Source organism: Galleria mellonella, unplaced genomic scaffold, assembly GCF_026898425.1.
Source record: "Galleria mellonella isolate WM207_F2 unplaced genomic scaffold, CSIRO_AGI_GalMel_v1 utg184, whole genome shotgun sequence".
NCBI lineage: Eukaryota > Metazoa > Arthropoda > Insecta > Lepidoptera > Pyralidae > Galleria > Galleria mellonella.
Genome location: NW_026442025.1, coordinates 7,983,889 through 7,999,042, shown reverse-complemented (window position 1 = coordinate 7,999,042; position 15,154 = coordinate 7,983,889). Strand labels below are relative to the sequence as shown.

Here is a 15,154-nt window from a genome sequence, read left to right as displayed (position 1 = left end):
GAAATTCAACAATAATATTAATAAGAACTTAAATCTTAGAAAATAAATTATAAAGAACTTAAATTAAAGAACTTTGAAATTTTTACTTTTTAATTTTATTTTTTCAACAATTCGTATTTTAAGACCAATCATCATAATCATTCTCGTATCAGTCTTTATTTGTCCATTGCTAGACATAGACCTCCCCCATAGACTGTTATAAGAAACGGTCCTGTGCCACCTATATCCACGGGCTCCCTGTATTTAGGGCCAATGAAAAACTATTTTTTTTATTTTTTTTTTTAATTAAAATTGTGCTCGGTAAAATAAAAGATAAAGGTGGCTTCAAACGTTAAAATTAAAATGGAACCGATGCTGCAATAAGTTGCATCGATTACAAAATATTATCAAAATCGCTTCCGAGTTAGCGATGTAATCGCGTAAAGAAGAAATACAGTTACAATAATAATGTATTAAGAAACTTTTCCTTTTGAAATCTGCTTAAAAATATGTAAAATTATAAACTAGACAGGAAGGTGAATATAAAAATGCAACACGTTAGAGATAATAGTCTAATATCCAAGTAATCCGGCTCTTGCGTGAAAATTTCTATGCAAATAGTAAAGGCAAAGTGCTCTGTAACACAAAATGGGATTCTAAATGCAATTGCGAACAATACGGCTATGAACTTGTTACGACGAATGAGCGACAGCGGTAGCGGGTTGAACGCTTATGTTTTGTTTTTAAAAGTAAATGAGTAATTATTTATAGACCCAATCATCACCAGCACAGCCGTTGAGTGCTCAACATTGACCTTCTGCGTAGATTTTATCACCATTATCATTTCCCTTCTCATACATCATTCCCATTAGGAAACATCCTGAACAACCTACATTGAGTCCCAGCAACGTTATGCTGGGTCGCCATACCCACTAATGGAGAGTCAGCTTGCATTACGGGGTTACCAATAGGGAATCCTTCTTATAAGTAATTGATTTTTCGACCTAAATAGCTGGTTCATTACCACATTAGCATTCTTGTTTTTCTAATTATGGTTTTTCTGTAGTTATTCTGACTTTGAATTCTAATTTATTAAATGATTAGATATTTCATAATTTTATGAATTAAAAAATAAATCCGCTCCGCTTATGCTTATCATCAGCTATAACCTTTTATCCCAGTTAAAGTTAATAGCAACGTTAAGCTCACGGGTTTATTAAGTTTTAAACAAGCATTCGCCATTGTTTTATTATGTTTGTCCATGGCAATCGATGTCTTCATCTTGTTTTTATTATTCCAATTTTATATCCCAAAGATTAAAGTCATAAATAATACAATTTTATAGACACTCGCTTATTGTTATTAAAGAAGCCCAGTTTTATGATGGAAATAATACTCATAATATCATTTAGAAGAAGAAAATTTTTCGGCTTTTCTCGCGCTTTTATTTACACTTTCACACAGAAATTTTCTGAAATTCAATAAGCATTAATAATAACTAGAGGGAGACTTTGTACAAAAGTCGTTTGTTTGGGTACTTCTGTCTTATTCGTGTTTCTGCTTAAAGCAGTTGTGTTTGTATGGCTGTGTTTCAGTCTGAAGCGTGGGATATGGTAATGAAATTATAGCGTACAAAGGCATACCACCTTACTCCAGGGGGAAAGGGATTGTTAGTAATGGATCTAACTGAAACATTGCTAGCAATACCTATCAGTCGATATCCTCGCTGTTCCCTCAGAAAACCATCGTGGTTAATTCAGCCATGTATAATAATATGTAGTATAATGCCAGCGTATACCGATAGCGCTCGCGGGGTTATCATTCCATTATCACCCATTAAAAAAACACCCTAGTCCTCAGGAATGCCAACGCATGAATGGTATCACGGGCGACAGAGTACTCTGTTATATTCATAGTACTGTTCATGTCTATAGGCAACAATTACTACTTACCATCCGGTGGATCGTCAACCTGTTTACCTTTTAAGTAGCATGAAAAAAAACATTATAAATCAGAATTCACAATTCAAGGACAAGTAAGTCCTTGGTTTTTGTAATTTTTTAGGGATGGTCATGTCGTGATCGCAAGTACTATTCTTAAGCTATAAATATCATGTAACAACTAAATTACTTTATCTATGTCACTAATCTACATATTAAAAATAATACCTGCATTCTTATTCTACGCATATTTCATTAGAAGAGAGTACATTGCTTGAATACACAGAATTATATTTTATTTCTTTTGATAATATCTTGGTAAAAGCGTGATAAAAATGAACAGTATATTTTAATGTATTAATTATTATTTATGTGAATGGGCGTAAGGATAAATCAAGACTAAATTGAAATGAATGGACTGTGTGAAAGATGATATGACCAGAAAGGAAGTGAATACAGAGATGACTGCAAATAGAGATGAATGGAAGAGGAAAATATATTGCGCTGACCCCAAAAGATGGAGGTTATGCCATAGATAAAATAATACCATATAATTATGGGTATGAAGACGATGGTGGACTAAAAATAATATACGATACCTGTGTGTCATTTATATTTAATGTATATCGATAAGCAATAATCTTTATATTAGTGTCGTTGTACATATATAAACATTGTTATACATCTATCTATCCATTTAAGAGCTGCGCTCTTGTCGGTGGAGCTCTTGCCACTCACTACGATTTTCAGCGAGTCTCTTCACCTCTTGATACGACACGACACCAACTCCTTCCTTGATCTGCCTGATGTAACTATGTCTCGGTCTCCCTCTCCCCCTTCTTCCTTCTATCTGTTATACATAAATATAAAAAATAAACTAAATATTTTGTTTTTCGATTCGAATAAGTTTAATAAAAGTTTAAAGTATTAATAATATTATTGAATAATTAAGATTGTGATCCACAAAAAAAACCACTGCAATTGTGGCAAAGTTAGTATTTATTATTGGTATTCATATCACCTGAGAACTGAGAAAAATATTAAATAAAAATAAATACCACTGTACATGTAGGTATATTGTATGTTCTGCAGTGGCCGGATAATGGTTGAGATGATGATGATGATGATGATATACCTACATCATATATACCTAATATACTGTATATATACATATAAAATATACCTATATTAAAAAATAACTTAAATATTTATAACGATACATTTTTAAAGTTTAATTACAAATCTAATTATATGATTTTACTGAATGTTATATTTAGTCCTTAACGAAAATATTAAAATAAAATCAGAAACTGTTTTGCTTTTAACGAGTGACAAACTATTTACTTTATACACTTTATAATTTTTTTGAAAAAGCAACGTATGGTATTTCGTTTAAAATCAATTTTTAATTATCCTTAACTTGTGGTATTGACACTTCTAATAGTAGCGAGAACTAGCTCTCCCGACATAAAACATTTTATATTCATCGACATTATTTCTTAGAGGCAGTATTTTAAATTAAAATCAAATGCTTGATGAGAATAAAAAAAAAAAAAAATAATGTTATCATAAAAAATATATTCAGAAATCGAACGTTATTTCTGCGTTGTATGTTTCTGAATTGAATATTCTGTACAAATTGAAAATATCAAATGAGATAAATGCTGAAATTCATATATTATTTTATATTGTGAATTTGCTATGTAGTCCTGGCATAGAATGGGCTACCCCTTCTTTTCCCGTGGGTGTCGTAAGAGGTGACTATGGGAACTTAATGGTCGAGGATTGAGCAGCTCCGTTTCTTTTAAAACATTATCAAAGCCTAACTGCGGTTGCCAACCCGCCTGTCAAGCATAGCAACTACTGGCAAAACCCCCTTATGGGGATAGCGTATGATTAACAATTCACAGTTAACGGCTGATATAATAATAGTAATAAATAATAATAATGTGAATTATATTTACTTATTAAAATTGTTTTATATAATTTAAAATGATAAATTAGAATACATTCAACAGCAGTATAAAATTACAGAATACATTGTTATGCCCATTGTATCTCTAATAAAAATTTCATAGAATCATTTAGTTAAAATACATAGGTGCTTATAATAAAAACTACTTCGATTTTCTTTAAAAATATATACATATTCTTTATTGCACTTAAACAATACATTAGCGACGATTAGTTTAACAACTTGTTAGCAAGGGAGGACTTATCTCTGAAAGAGATCTCTTCCAGCCAACCCAGTGTAGTTAGAGAGTAAAGAATTTGGGTAATCCAGTGCAGGAAAGGTACCAGTAAAAATAATGTAAATACAACAAACACTATTGTGAATAAATATATAAATAAATAAATGAATACGTAAATAAGTAAATAGATAAATATATATACATATGTATAAGTGCATAGAATTATCATGTACAATTGGTTAAAAGATGTGATTTCAGTCTTCTCTTGAAGGAAGTAATGGAAGGATATATGTATTTAAAAAGTATTAAAAGTTTTTTTTTTAAATAAATATTTTGTAAAATATTAATGTACTTAAAAGTATATAAATATTCTTTGTGTCGCAATAACACAAGAATACCTGTATGTATTATTTTTTATATCCCGTAAATATTTTGCAATATATTTCGGATGCATATAAGCATGGGGCCTTTACAAGTCATAAAGACGAAATCGCGTGTGTCATCTAGTTTATTTTATATGTTTAACCGTTGTAATTTACGCAACAGAATTGAGCAAATAGTTTATTATTCATCCCACGTCGAACAAGAAATTGTATAGGATAGGGGAAACGTCCGAATTCGTATCCAGTGACATAAGTAGTTAACGCCACTAAGACGCATATTAGAACAGACATTTGCTGGATTCTCTAAATTAAAATCAGTTTAAATTAAAATCACGTGTCAGTTTACTGAAATTTTAATTTTTAATATCTTTATATATGCGTTTATTAAAAAAATATAAAGCAATATATGTATAATATGATATTAATGTTTGTTATCGGAACAAAATGACTTTATAATGATTAAATTCGATTTAAAAGTCAAATTACGTAATAATGAAATTATAAATATCATTAAAATACACTTTTTATGAGGTTTTCATGAATATATTTTAAATCGCAAAAGAACACGAGCCCGAATTAATTACGTAAGAACTACTGCTATAAATTTATCTATTTGATTATACTAGAAAGTACATAATTATTGGAAATATAAAATTTCTCATCACGATAAAATAATATCACGACATTTTTGCATTAAAACCATTTTATAAATAAATCGTTTGCTAAGATAAAATCATCTGTAATATTTTGGTTATTGTCAGCTCTACTTGTAACACCTCAGTGCTGGTCAGCAATAAGTTTCACACATAAATAATGCAAGCCCCGTTCGGCCGGTCGACGTATCAGCCCCGAATATTGGATTAACTATCTTATAAACACTACTCCGGTCGGATTTCTTAAGCCTCACCTAAGTAATTGAAGACAAATTATTTTACACATAAATAGCTGTACCCATGACTTCTATCGCTTAGACCCTAATCTTGGAATCATAATTTCTATATAGCTTTAAAAAGAAGTTTTCTATCGCTTGTATTTTTTTTTTATGTTACCAAATACATTTCGCCAATTTTGAACTGATTTTCATGATTTTTTTATTTTGCATAGGATTTACTCTTAAGTTCGTTCCTTTTATACGTCATTTGCTTTTACCCGCGACTTCGTCTGCATAATGTTTAAGTTATTACGTATTTTTTGGTGAAGATTACATCAACTCGAAATTCAAGGTTAATTCAACATTATTTAGCTACTATTACTTGCTTTCGAGTTAATATACTCAATGAAAATTAGATTCTAAGTTTAACGGGTCAGTTTAGGAAACTATGACTATATATAAATATGACTATAACTATATATCATATGAAAGGCCTTTGTTTGTGCATTTTAAAACTGATTTTTATTTAATTTTGTGCTGTGCAGTTTTGTAGTTATGATCAAAAATTTGAGAAAAAGCCATTACCTCCATCCCTCACCCTCACTTATCTCCAAAGTTTCTAAAGCAAAAAATCTAGAATAATTACTGTTTATAAAAGTATATGTGACTATTACAGGAGAAATAACATGATGTTTTCAACTAGTACTATTTTTGAGAATTTATTAAAAAACATCCAAAAACCAAATTTAGTTATGCGATCCAGTTTTTGACTACAATTATGGGCCAAAATAAAACATTAGAAAACGTAGTTTTAATAATAATAACTATTAGGTATCTATTTGTGAAAGTGGTAACCGTCGCCTATAGACATGAGCAGTACCATGGACATAACAGAGTATACTGTTTCGCCCATGATACCCCCATGCGTTGGTATTCCTGAGGACTCAAGTGTTATTCCTGTACCCAGTAAATTCACGCCATATCCCATTCTTCAAACCGAAACACAGCCATGCAAACACAACTGCTTAACGGTTGAAACACGAATGGGACAGAGGTACCCAAGCAATCGACTTTTATACAAAGTCTCCCTCTGGTAAATGGATGTATGGTAAATGGATATATTGTACTATACTGGTCGTGTGGTCCCAGCATAGAATAGGTCACCTCTTCCTTTCTAGTGAGTGTCGTAAAAGGCGACTAAGAGAACATAATAGTAGGAGGATGGACAGCAGTGTTACTCTTAAAACATCTCTAAAAGCCTAACTTTGGTTACCGACCCGCCTGTCAAGCGTGGCAACTACTGGTAAAACTTCCCTTATAGGGAAGCCTTATCTTCAGCAGTGGACACTTAACGTCTGAAATAATGATATTTATATGCAGAACCCTCAATGCATGGATTCATCTTGCGGCTGAAATTCAAAATAAACGAGTAACACTATATTTTTTTATCTACGCAATGTACAATGACATGTTCGTACCAATTCAATAGTGCAACGTGCATCGATGCGTTAAGTTGCATTCGACGCGTGGGAACTCACTCACGTTACGTTGCACAATAGTACCTACATGCCTACTCGCAACTGTGACAAGTCGGTTGCGAAGTTGCAATACATAAATCACTATGATCAATGTACTGATAGTTGTCACGTGATTGGAGTTGTCACACGTAACAGTCGCGTGTCAATGGAATTTTTTTGTGAATGCACAATGCATGTTTATCTTTGGGTTGTTGTGTAGGGTACAGATTACAGGGTACGGAGACATAATACTTACCTTAGTCCTTGGGAATAGCCATGCATTTTATGACCGTCAGCGTTTACCTGTCCACTGCTGAACTTAAGCCTCCCTATTGGGGAGTTTAAAGACGAAGGTCTTTGACCACTGCGTGTTGCCAGTGATGACTTATGGAACCGAAACATGGTCCTACACGATTGTCTTTATGCAAAAGCTACAAATTATTTAGCGAGTTATGGAAAGGGCTATGTTCTGAGTTTATTTGCATGACAGAATCCCAAACAGGAATATCTGTAAAAGAATCAAAGTGACCGACATAATCCGAATGATAAGCAAGTTGAACTGGCTGGAAAGAGTTTATCGTACTGTACTTGATAAAACGATATACATATAGATGAGTAGAGTAACGATAAAATATTAAAAATAACTATACCTGCGAAGAATGAGAAAGCTGTAGTGGTAGTGGGCTGGTTACATAGCTCGAAGAACCGACAATTAATGGGGAAGAAAGGTTTTAGAGTTAAAACTCCGTACAGGCAAATGCAGTGTAGGACGATCCTCCACTGGGTGGAGTGACGATCTCAAATGCATTGCAGAGAGTCAGTGGATGCAGGTGGCTCAGGACCGTTGCTTATGGGGGAAACCTATAACCAACAGTGAATGGATAATAGCTGAAATGATAATGATATTATTTATATCTTTAAGTGAGGATTATCCCTTAATGTCAGGTGGGCTGTAATGGTGTTTCCATAACAAACTGCATAAAAAATATGGTAAATGAACACAGTATCACAAAACTTTGATGCTGAAGTCTCAATATACATGAGAGTTTCTAGATGAAGTGGCATCAATAAGGGAATGGATCATATTGAATACAAAAATCTATTTTATTGTAGAGAATTAGGACTTGTTTTTTAAAGTCTTTTATTTATCAAGATATCGCGTAATATTCGCACATAAAAATATAGAAAATTAGGATCTTCTTTTTAATATTTTTTAAAAAGAATTAGGCTAGTTCGATTGATAAAGCGTAAAAACTGGTGCGTTTAAAATTAAAAAAATTGCACATGGATTCATTATATGTAGTGCATCATCATTATTATAACAGACGTTAAATATCCACTACTGAACATAATCCCCCCCCTCATAACGTGTAGTTCTTTTTATGGTTTTTTATGGTAACCCTGCCTGCGCTATCGGTATACACTGGCGGTGCGCCAGTGAGGGATGACAAGTTAGGATAAAAGCAGGTCAGTTAGCCCATTGTGACGAAATCAGCAAAACTTAATCACAATGGTTTCCAGATGGAACTGATAGGGTATATTGCTAGCAATGGGGACATTACATCCCATTACTAACAATCCCTTTTCCCCATAACGTGTAGTTCATTATATCGTTCTTCTGAGGTTCTTCGAAATCCCCATTGGAACGGAAGATAACGGAATCCAGGGGAGACAGCAAGTGTCGGATAAAATATCACTGCAGTAGTTTCAGACATATCACTGATCCAGATTTAACGAGATTTCTGTCAGATTGTAACTACAATTTATGTCACTGCGGACGTCGTCAATATTACGCAACATGTTTTTTTTTTTAATTATGCTGCTAGAGAATGAGTTCAAACAGGCTTATATATGACTATATGTTTAATTTGTATGGCTTCTATAATAATCCGGGATTAGTTCATAGTTAACATGGAATTTAGTGCATAAGTAATAAGTTATATTCTATTTTTGATCTTATGTAATTCATACTTATAAAGTTGAAAGTTCGTGTATGTTGAAGCTTTTGAATAGTTTTCTTTATTCTTTATTTAATTTTATACATGAAATAAAAGTAATAAACTAGCTTTTACCTGTGACTTCATCTGCATGAAGAGATATGTTATCTGAGATTGGGATATAAAGTATACTCATATATCCTTCTCCAATTTACGCCGTACGTATATACCGAATTTCATAGTGACTGGTTAAACCGTTAAGACGTTATGTGGTAACAAATCAATAAACAAACTCACTTTCACATTTATAATACATATTAGTAAGAATTCAATTTATTGTAGTTAATATAAATATAAATAGGCTGTTAATTTTTCTTTTCTCTGTGGAAAACTTATCTGAGAGATACTTTGTACAAAATCAATTGGACACTTCTACCTCACTTGTGTGTCTATTTGTTTTACGTGTTTTACTTACGTAGTTTTTCTGTTTCAATTTTAATTGGTAGCAAAATAAACCATTAAAATTGCTAAAATACATAGGCATAAAGAATATTCTAGTCTTCAGAAATGGTTATAAAGAACAGTGGTACCGTAAATATATTAAACGCACCCAAATCCCTAAATATCCTCTCATATAAAATATACGAGTACAGTCTATATTCATATTTAAAGACTTATATAATTAATATAATTGTGAATTAAGTCGATATTGTAAGCAACGTATTGCCAATTTAATAATGGAAGAGATTTCTTCGTAATACGGAAATTAGTTCCCCTCTTTTGCTGATATACGTATCGTATCTCAATAATAACGCTATGTACTTTATTACATTGTTTGTCGGATAAAAAAATAATATGTTATAGGCATAATATTGCCAATTTACTCGTTTCCAGCTCGCGCTGCAAAAAGATGAGCATGTTCGTTTTTACGTCACAATATATTGCTATGTAATCGATATAAAAGTGCAACATGAATATTAAATACATTACTACACGACAAGCGTAACATCGACAAGTGTAGTTTATAGAGACAGAATTTCGATTATCGATAGATAGTATCGATTATTTACAATGTATGCTATTATAGTCGATCTAATATTAGTAGATTCTTTAGATTAAAACTGATGGGTGATGTTACTGTTAAAACTTAATCAGTTTTTCTAATTTAAAGAGATTATATTTTATAATATTTTTTCGATAACGAATGTAATGTATTTGTTCAAGAATTATATATTTTCATAATTAATATCAATATAATTTCTAATTAATTAATAAACGTATAACAATTCGGACTTTGACAGTCTCAATCAGTGTTACATATCTTTATCTATGTTTTGAGCAAATATAAAGAAAATATAATCAATTTATTAGAATTATTTATTATACAAGATTTTTATACCGATTTTGGATGGCGAGATGGAGTGATGATTTCTAGAGAATTGCAGGAAATCGCCAGGTGCAAGTACTTACTTTGTAACATAATATCAGGGTAAAAATGGATAGCTTGTAATGATAGTGATGATGATACTGATACTGTTTAAATACCGATATTAGAAGAAAGCAATACTAATGAATAATATTTGTTTATATAATTGAGTACTTAATCTCTGTTCTTAATTTATAGGAGACATGACATAAACATCTAATAATATAGGCAGATAAAGATAGAAGTAATCAAAAATTATTCTCGAAATGGTTTATTTCCAAAAGCAACATTAGTTTGGTAATGAAGTTAATTACCTACTTCAATATAAATAGATCATAGTACTTTGTTATATTACTGTTGGCACGTTACCTTAAAATAATAAACAGCTCCATAAATTTTGCCTCTCTAAATAAGTTTCATAAACTATTCGTACAAAATAAAACATCATTAACAAATTTTCCATTAATTGACGTTCTTTGACTTGCCGTTCTTTAGTGTTATTATTTAATATTCGATCGATTCAATTATAAAATGTTATAATTAGTTTTAAAACTAATTAGGCATTTCTTATTAATGTTACGATAACTATTTAATTTAATTTGTGTGATCTGAGCAAATTGTTTAGGAAGAAAAAAACCTATATTTTACTTCGGACTAATTAATAGCTGTATGACGATTTGTTAAGCTATTAAGACACTAAGATATAAACAAACAACAAAAAATAAACAAACAAGAAAGAAATTAACTTATTTTGACATTTAATAATTATTGTAATGGGAGTTAATTACAGTACACCTGCAATGCTGTTGGTGTTTTTTTTTTTTTTTTTTTTATGGGTGAAAATGGCATGGTAACCCCGCCTGCGCTAACGGGATACGCTGGCGGAGCACCAGTGAAGGGTGATAGATGAGAATGAAAACAGGCCAGTTAGCCCATCATGATAAATTCATTAGGAATTAACCATGATAGTTTCCAGGGGGAACCGCGAGGAGGTCGACCTGGATGGGTATATTGCTAGTAATGGGATTCTCAGTCTCCATTACTAACAATCCCTTTCCCCCCTGCTGTTGGTGTTGTGGGTGATCATTGGCGGCGGTTATCACTTACCATCAGGTGAGATGCATGCTCGTTTGCTCCCTATGTTGTTTAAAAAAAGGTTAAGCTATGAATAATATTACTTAAAAAATTGTATAATTATTATGTATTACTAAAGAATCTGTTAATAAAAAATCTTTTGTATATTGCTAGATAATATCTAATTCACCATAGGTATATTTTTATCTAGTATATATAATATATAGTATAATATATAGTTTATTAGCCATACCTATAGGTACCGCTCTGATATCTATATATTGAGTTCTTCTGGATATTAATGGCAGAAAAAAGATTATCGTCCATTTCTATATCGCCTATACCAATCGAACATCTATATTCATTTACAACATGTGCTTCGTTTTGATATTACATATTAGGTAACCGATATTAAACGTAATTATTAATTATTCTTTGTTGCGCCAATATATAAATATTTTAAAATTTAAATACTTCCATATTGTACTCACCCCTAGTTATAAATTATATTTTACTTTGTAATCAGTGTTCAAAGAATTACAGTTTCTTCAAAAGTAAAACGTTCTTCTTAATCAGCAAGATACCCAAAATGATGATAACAATGACTTAATTTCTATATTAAGTTTATTGATAATTAATTATGTAAAGCAGTTTATTTATGTATACTATTAATAATAAATTATTATTACTGTCTAGGTCAATCACTTACATGATTGTATGTTATCAAATGTAAATAAATGATAAGATTGTCTACAAATTGAATAATTTCAGAGTCATTGACTTATGATAATTGATCTTGCAAAGCTCATTAGACGGTTTATTTATACTTCGTATGTATTGAACCCGCAATGCGAATGTGATAAAAATAATCAACAAAAACGAGAGTATATAACTCTTAACAAATTTTCAACCAACTTCAAAAAACGAATAAGGTTTTAAATTCGGTTTTTTTTTTGTTTGTTACCTCATGACTCTGTTAAGTATAAACCGATTTGTAAAATTCCTTTTTATTTGAATAGAACTGAAAATTCTTTTTTTAAATGATATCAAACTTTTTGAAGACACACTTTCAAATTGGTCCTATACAATTGTTTTCAAAATCGATTAATAGTTTAGTTTTTAAATCAAAATAACTAGATTTGTCACAGTCGAATCGGTTTTTTTGGAACACATCTTAAAGTATGTAATCAACTATTAGTGTTTAAATAAGTAGTTATAACACAGCACGTTAATTAGAACCTAGTCTTAGTTTTCTAGTTAATTGACATATTGAATTAACAAATTGGAAAGCTAATTACATTTCACGATTCGATTAAAACTTAGTTTGTAGTTAATGTTATTTATCGATAGAATGTCACGCACTAGCGCGTCACTAATGCTGTAATCGGTTATCGTTCGATCCAGTCTCAATGTATGTTTGGCCGGTTGCCCGCGCGTTCACCACGCGCGAATCTAACATTGCTCATACGATAAACGTGTGCAGCCAATTCGATTTTTAAAAATCGGTTCGATTTTTAAAAAATTAAACGCTTGACTTGATTGATTTTTTATTTACATCAATTTAATCGAAAGTATCAATGTGTTGTACATTTTTAACTATTGTTATGTGATCTAACTAGTGTTGTGAAGCGATCGTACCCATTATCTGACGTGAGATATATGATAATTTGTTATTTAGATCGTCTTATATACGTCATAGTGCTACAATCCGTCAAGCTGATGTCCTTTTATTGTGCAAGTGAACTGGTGTGTGTTTATTGAATTTTACACAATATATAATTACAATCGTGTTACGACGGTGACAATTATTCGATACTATCTCGACCACTTTCGATACAGGTATTTGAATTTGATTTATTTCATTAATTAATTAATAAGTAACAAGTTACTTGCACTGTATACTCGTTATGTCAATGACAGTGATGACGATGACTATTATCATAATTTTTCCTATTTATTAATATAATAAATATGAAAGCTTGCATTTAAAAGTGAAAGTGATGCATGCATACGTGCATGGATGTTTTTTCCTCTTTTATGCAAAAATTACTGAACGGATTTGAATTAAATTTTATACGCGGGTAGACTACATTCTAACTTAACACATAGCATACTTTATAGATACCGTATGGTCCCAGTATAGAATGGGCCACTCTTGTCTTTCCCGTAGTTGTCGTAAGAGGCGACTAAGGGAACTTAATAGTCGAGAGATGGGTAGCAGTGTCCTTGTTAAAAGATCGCCAAGAGCCAAACTGCGGTTGCCAATCCGCCTACCGAGCGTAGCAATTACTCGCATAATTCTTCTAATGGTAAACTGCCATAGGGAATGGCCACGTTCCTTATGCCAGTATATAGGGGAGGCATATGTTCAGCAGTGGACAGATAATGGCTGATATGATGTCGATGATGATATATGATACTATATATCATCATCGATATATGATACTATATATGGATACACGCGAGCGAAATCGCGGGATACAGCTGGTACAGATTATATACTCGTAGAATGAAAACGAAAGTAAACTCTAGGTTTTTCATATAGTATGCGGTTCTTCAAAATACACCCTGTATTAAGGTTTCTTTAGGGACGGCAGCGGGCACGTGAGACATTTAGTATTGCAGGCGCCCATAGGCTTCAGAGACCATTTACCGTCAGATGGATTGTATGCCTGTTTACCATGTGTTTTTTTGGTATAAAAAAATCTCCAAAATATAAAAAGAAAAATTGAAATCGGATCAGAATTGGCAACGTAATCGCGTAATGCGTAACAAAAAATATTAAATTAATTAAGAACTTCGTTTTAGAATTCGTTTAAAATTAACTACGTAAGCCGCTTTCACACATTAGAATGAGAAGGTCGAATGACACAATCTATTCGCAAATTAATTAAATAATTTATCTGAAGGTTGTTATGATAAACTAATATATAAAATGACCTATATATGTCGCACATAGAATTTGATATTGAGTACATAAAAATACTATGAGCCAATAGTGGAACGGAATAGTAAAATTCGTTCTAAAACGTTATAAAAATCTATAACAAAATAAAATATTAATTTAGAAATAAATTAATAAAAATTTAAATGGAATTTGAATCGATCATTCATCAGCAGGCACCTTGGAACAATTACAATGCTCGTATTAAAAAAACTACAATAATAAATCGCTATTATTGTTCTATTTATTCTTAAGACTTAATCGTTAGAGGTACCAGTACGATACATACAAACGTATGTAATTGTATGTATTTGCGGAAGCCCTTATCACTGGTTGATTATTAGTATGCGTGATACTAACAATTGGTCAGTCGCAGTCTGGTCAAGCATACCAATAATTAGTTATTATAAAACATTATAAATAACAACATTAGTAATAATTGTAACAGAAATGTTTCATTTATTTAAAGAAAAAGAAACATAGAATACAAAATAAAAAGAAAAAAAAGGTGTGCAATATGTAGCTGCCAGTATTTCAGCAACAAAAAACTTAGTTCTAGCAATAATCTCAATTCCAGATGTACACAGCATTATCTTGAAAAAAATTAATAATTTTAATTGATTAAATAGCATAAAATAATAAAGAACAATAAATATCGCTAAGATTGGTATGATAAAATAGAATTATTATAAAAAAAATACTAGTATTTTTACAGTCCACCGTTGAAAGTAGATTTCCCCAATACTCTATAGAAAGTAATAAATCTTTGGCGTCTCACCGGCTTAACCATTTATCGTGAAATTAGGTATATATGTACAATTTGAGATAGAAAAGGACATAGGCTACTGTTAATTTATCTCGGTCAATCAGTATATTCCGGTCATGAGGACG

At 31.4% G+C, this 15,154-nt stretch overlaps 1 protein-coding gene across 5 annotated transcripts in view; it reads left to right on the top strand.

Annotated features, from left to right (window-relative positions):
• Nucleotides 1-15,154, top strand: part of LOC113512138 (brain tumor protein) — a 588,229-nt gene that overhangs the window by 158,735 nt on the left and 414,340 nt on the right. The window contains exon 1 of one of the 5 annotated variants that reach the window (XM_031909203.2): nt 12,741-13,158. The exons of the other annotated variants lie outside the window; for them this stretch is intronic. The gene's annotated coding sequence lies outside the window, so the exon portion shown is untranslated. Of the gene's footprint in view, nt 1-12,740; nt 13,159-15,154 lie in introns of those variants that run through there. 5 annotated transcript variants of the gene reach the window in all.